The sequence below is a fragment of the Capsicum annuum genome, chromosome 7 (assembly GCF_002878395.1).
Source record: "Capsicum annuum cultivar UCD-10X-F1 chromosome 7, UCD10Xv1.1, whole genome shotgun sequence".
In the NCBI taxonomy this organism is placed as follows: Eukaryota; Viridiplantae; Streptophyta; class Magnoliopsida; order Solanales; family Solanaceae; genus Capsicum; species Capsicum annuum.
In genome coordinates this window covers 21,035,622-21,041,621 of record NC_061117.1, presented here as the reverse complement: position 1 = coordinate 21,041,621, position 6,000 = coordinate 21,035,622, and the positions used below count along the sequence as shown (strand labels likewise).

The 6,000-nt window shown below is 34.5% G+C and overlaps 1 protein-coding gene across 7 annotated transcripts in view; it reads left to right on the top strand.

The window, feature by feature from the left end:
- The first annotated feature begins 479 nt into the window (after nucleotides 1-479).
- Nucleotides 480-6,000, top strand: part of LOC107877741 — a 43,217-nt gene continuing 37,696 nt past the window's right edge. For 6 of the 7 annotated variants that reach the window (XR_001676488.2, XR_007042640.1, XR_007042641.1 and 3 more), the window contains exon 1: nucleotides 529-738. The gene's annotated coding sequence lies outside the window, so the exon portion shown is untranslated. Of the gene's footprint in view, nucleotides 739-6,000 lie in introns of all 7 variants that reach the window. The other variant, XM_047393445.1, reaches the window with a different exon arrangement.

Below are 6,000 nucleotides of genomic sequence, written 5' to 3'. Positions count from 1 at the left end.
AAGCAACTAGGCCTACCCCTACAACTATAAATAGAGGAGTACCATAACATTCTACAGGAAAAAAAAGAAAAAGGAGGACATTCTGCAAGCATTGGAGGAAGCCTCTGCATTGACTATACAACTATTCAACGAATTGACTAACGGAGTTCTGCCCGAAGATCAACTCGACAAGACGAAGTGCTGTCAGACAATTCCTGGAGATCCAAACACATTTCTAGGAGGCTCAAATCATCCTACATTCGAGAATCACGCTGCAAAGGCCCTCGAATCACGGAAAAACTTAGGAGAGAAGAATCGAGAGAACAACAGAATTGTACCCGCAAAATTCATTTATATAAAATTATTTTTTTTTAATTTTATTTTTGCTTGTAGTTAATTTTCAGCGTTGACGAAAATTTGTTACGAACAAGGTAGATAGACCGTCTCGGAAAGACCCTCAGTTGGATTTAAAATTTTTAGTAGTAACATGTTTTTCAAATGGAAACTATGGTGCGAGTTCAAATTAGTCTATAAGCACACACAAATAAGATAGGAAATAAAAAATAAAATAAAAACTCTAATTTCCAAGTTTCCATGAGATTTCTCAAAATCTAAAACCTTCTTCTATTCTCCATTATTATAGCAAAAAATAGTCTGTAGCCCAAGAAAAAGACGCTCACTCAAATTCACCAAAAGAAAAAAATCATCAGTTTAAGAATAATGGGTCTCTAACCCTAGAATCCTCTCTCATCGAATAAGGTATATACTAATTTGATTAATTCTCTGTTTTTACTGCATTTTCTTCTTGCTATTCTTCGTTTTTTCTCATTTAATTTGATGTTTATTACTCTAATTTCATCTAGTTGTTCGTTCTTTTAACCTTATGGGTTCTTTTTTTGCAATTGATTACTTGCTGTTTCAGTTATTTTTTTGCTTTGGTTGTTTGTTGTCAATTATTTGCTTTTTACCCTTTAACTAGAGGTATTGGGTTCTTGTCCCGGGTTATAGAGTCGGTTTTGTCAGGGAGTACTTTATCCCGGGCTTCAATGCGGGTACCGGATACTGAACACATGTGGGGAAACCAAAAAAAGAAAAATTAGCTGACTTTTTTCTCTCTTTTAACTAGAGGTCTCGGGTTTGAGTCCCCTATAGAGTTGTTTTTTGTCAGGGAGTGGTTTATCCTCTAATGTGGGAATTCCCGGTGCGAATATTGAATTTGGTCGGACACTCGGACTTCAATATGGGTACTGGATACTGGACACATGGTGGGAAACAAAAAAAAAGAAAAGAAAAACTATTTGACTTTTTTTTTCTTAACTAGAGGTCTCGGGTTATATAGTCATTTTTTGTTAGGGAGTGCTTTATCCTCTAACGTGGGAATTTCCGGTGTGAATTTTGAATTTAGTCGAACTTCAATACAGGTACTGGATATTGGACACATGATGGGAAACCAAAAAAAGAAAAACTATTTGACTTTTTTTCCTTAACTAGAGGCCTCGAGTTTGAGTCTCGGGTTCTAAAGTCGTTTTTTGTTAGGGAGTGCTTTATTCTCTAATGTGGGAATTCCCGGTGCGAATATTGAATTTAGTCGGACTTCAATGTAGGTACTGGATACTGGCCACATGGTAGGAATCAAAAAAAGAAAAAGAATTTAACTTTTTTTTCCCTTTAACTAGAGGTCTCGGGTTCGAGGTCTCATGAGTATGGAGTCATCTTTGTTATACTAATTTGATTAATTCTCTGTTTTACTGCATTTCTTTAATTTGATGTTTATTAGTCTTTTTTTTTTTTGATTATTGTGGTGTCTGGCCAGTTTTTGTGCACCTTGACTAAATATTAGTGTAATTTTTATCTGTTCATTCTTTTAGACCCATATGGGTTTTTTTTTTTTGGCAAATTGAATAGTTGCTGTTTCAATTCTTTGGTGCTTTGGTTGTTTGTTGTCAGCAATTTGACTTTTTTTTTCCTTAATTAGAGGTTTCGGATTTGAGTTCCCTATAAAGTCTCTTTGTTAGGGAGTGCTTTACCCTCTAATGTGGGAATTCCGGTGCGAATCTTGAATTTAGTCGGGCTTCAATGTGGGTACGGGATACATGGTGGGAAGCCAAATAAAAAGAAAAACAGTTTGACTCTTTCCCGCTCTAACTAGAGGTCTTCGGGTCCCCATGACCATGAGTAGGGAGTCGTCTTTGTTAGGAATACTTTACTCATTAGAATAATGAGTGTCAAACCCTAGAAACCCCTCTTCATCAAATAAGGTAATACTAATTTGAGTAATTCTCTGTTTTTACTGCATTCTCTTCTTGCTATTCTTTGTTATTTCTCATTTAATTTGATGTTTCTTAGTTTTTTCTTTTGATAATCGTTTTGTCCGGGCTAACTTTTGCGCACCTTGGCTAAATATTAATTTGCGCACCTTGACTAAATATTAATGTAACTTCTATGTATTTGTTCATTCTTTTAGTCCCAGATTGGTTCTTTTTTTGCAATTGACTGGTTGCTGTTTCAGTTTTTTTTTTTTTCTGCTTTTGTTGTTTGTTGTCATCAATTTAACTTTTTTTTTTTTCCTTAACTAGAGGTCTCGGGTTCGAGTATTCCTGGGTATAGAGTTGCTTTTTTATTAGGGAATCTTGAATTTAGTTGGACTCCAATGCGGATGTAGGATACCAAACTTATGGTGGGAAACCAAAGAAAAAGAAAAACAATTTGACTTTTTTTTTTTTCCTTTTTAACTATAGGTATTGAGTTTGAGTCACCATGGGTACGGAGTCACCTTTGTTAGAGAACGCTTTATCTTAATGTAGGACATCAAAACATGAATTCGAATTCAGTCGGGCTCTAATAAGGATACTGCACACCGGGTGGGAACCCCCCAATCCCCAAAAGAAAAAAAACAATTTGGCTTTCTTTTGTCGTTTTTGCCTAAAATTCACATTGGTGTTTTCGTATTTCTTTGTAAGGAGAAGGTTATTTAGCAAGATTAAATTAGAATTCATGATTCAGGGTTGTGTTTGGTTTCTATATGGCATTGTTTGTTCCTTGTGGTTCAATGTTATCAAAAGCGAAATACGCAAAAAACTCTAAAAGCATTTAGCACAAATAAAGTGTGTACATTAATGAAAAAGGTGCTAATAGCGAAAAAATTATAAACGTGTATGCATGGTCCAAGATTATAAGCATGAATAATATATATATATATATATATATATCTGAAAAAAATTATGATAAAGTGAAATATCAATGTGTAGTGTCGCATCTTCAGGTAAGAATAACGCTCATTAGTAAGGAAAAGAAAAGAAGAAGGTTAGCTGCTGTATAAGAAAAGAGAAAGAATAGGGGGCAAGGGGTTAGCTGAAGAAGAAGTCCTTGGGTGGAGGTGGGTTATGGAATAGAGAAGTTTAAGGTGAAGGTCGAAAAGTAAGAAAGAGAACTTCTGAGTAGGGAGAATCTTTTCTGAATAGGTCCTATACGGTGCAAATCTACGTTAGTCAGAATCTAATATGTATACGGCAAATTGGATGGAAAATAAGAAATGCAAAAAGTTATTAGTAAGGAGCGTCTTTTCTGTATGAGCCCTTGCGGTACGAATAGTCAGAATCTAATCTGAACCACATTGGATGAGACAAAAATAATGAAATAATTCTTAATAGGGGGGAGGTCTTTTCCAAATGGGCTTTATGCAATGCGAATTCAAATTAGTCAAAAATCCAATATGCAAATTGTAAATTGGATGAGAAATTTTAAAAAAATGAAAATATTCTTGGTAGAGAGTTCTTTTTTTCTTTGAATGGTCCCTACACAGTGCGGATCCAAATTAGTCAGAATCCAATATATGTACCACAAATTGAATGGGAATAAAAAATGAATTTTTTTTTTGATAGGGAGTGCCTTTTTCAGATAGACCCTATTCAATGTGAATCTTAATTAGTCATAATCCAATATACACAAATTGGATGGTAAATAAATATAAAATAAAGAAAAACTATAATTTCTATGAGATTCTCAAAATATAAAACCTCCTTGTCTTCTATATTATTATTATTTATGGCAAAATACTCTATAACCCAAGAAAAACATACTCACTCAAATTCACCCAAAAAAGGAAAAATCATCAGTTTCAAAATAATGGGTCTCAAACCCTAGATTGCCTCGTCATCGAATAAGGTATGCTAATTGATTCCACTTAAAGTTCTGTGTTTTTACAACATTCTGTTCATGTTATTATTTGTTTTTCCTCATTTAATTTGATGTTTTCTAGTCTAATTTTTATCTATTTGTTCATACTTTTAGATCCAAATGGGTTCTTTTTCTAGCATTAATTAGTTGCGGGTTTTAGTTTTTTTTTTTTCTGCTGTAATGTTTGTTGCCGGCCATTTGACTTTTTTTCCTTAACTAGAGGTCTCGAGTTTGAGTCTTTATAGTGTACAACCACCTTTGTTAGGAAATGCTTTACCTTAATGTGGGACTTCCTGGTTCGAGTTAAGATTTGTTCATGCTTCAATGCGGGTATCGGATACCGAACCCCTGGTGGAAAACCAAAAAAAACAAACATTTTTTTGGGCTAAAATTCACCTTTGTGTTTTTGGATTTTTTTTTTTGAGAAGGTTATGTAGAAAGATTAAATCGATGTTCATGATTCATGATTCTGTTTGGTTTGTATCAACCGTTGTGTGTCTCATTGCAATCCTAGTGTTATAAAGAATGAATAGTGCAACAAATCTCTTAATGCTTTAGTCACAAATAAATAAAGGCGCAAATGGAGAACAAAATGCAACTTTGTATGCGTAGTCCAAGATTAATAATTGTAGGCACGAATAACAAATATACAAACAAAAGAAATTGAAGAAAGTTATGATAACATGAATATCAATTGTTTAGATTGCACTCATTAGGAAGGAAAAAGTGTACCTTAGAGCCGTGATGATGACTCTTGTAGTTTTTTGTTCTATCACTATATTTGTAGTTTTTGTTCTTGGATTCTTGTTGATATATGTTGTTTCGGGTAGATTCTTGTAGTATTATATTGTGGTAGTATTGTCCTATCACTATATGTTGGTGTGTTACTCCTTATTGCCTTTTGTATGCTTTTTTACATTTTTTTTTTTTGGATTGTATTTGTCTTGAGCCGAGGGTTTACCGAAAACAACCTCTCTAACTTCACCTTTGAGGTAGTGGTACGAACTGCATACACTCTATCCTCCTCAGATCTCACTGTGTGGAAATACACTGGATATATTATTGTTGTTGTACTTGAGCCGAGGGTCTATTGGAAACAACCTCTCTACTTCTTTGGAGGTAGCGGTATAGACTACGTACACTTTACCCTCACCAGACCCCACTTTGTGGAAATACACTGGGTTTGTTGTTGTTGTTGTATATTGTTGTTGTTGTAGAGCCATGATGAAAAAAGGCAGCCCAATGCCTTAAATTCCTGTGGATCGCACGGTTCTACCACAAGGGTCTATTGTACACAACCTTACCTTGCATTTCCTTACGAGACTGTTTTGTGACGACATTGAAATGCCCATAAAATGACGGGAAGTTCTCAAACATTTTGCGCCTCGCTTTAGCCTTCAGGGCTTAAGCGCACCTTTGACAACAATTTTTTTTTTTTTTTGTGGCTAAAATTCACCATCGTTTTTTTTCTTTAATTTCTTCAGAAGGGTATGTAAAAAGCGCAAAACAAAACAAAACTCAAACTTTTTTAGCAACAATAAAGGGTGTGCATTAATGAAAAAAGGCACAAATGGAGAAAAATATACAAATTTGTATGTGTAGTCCAAGAAGATTAATAATCATAAGAACGAGTAACAAATATACGGACAAAGAAATTGAAAAAAAAATTATGACAAAGTGAAATTCAATTGTTTAGATTGCATTCATTAGCAAGGAAAAGAATGCCTTAAAGCCTTGATGACTGTTAAAGAAGAGAAAAAGTCCCACATTGGCGGTTAATAAGATGGGTGGTCTCTCTATAAGGCTTGGACAATCCTCCTCTCTCAGAGCTAGCTTTTGGGATGT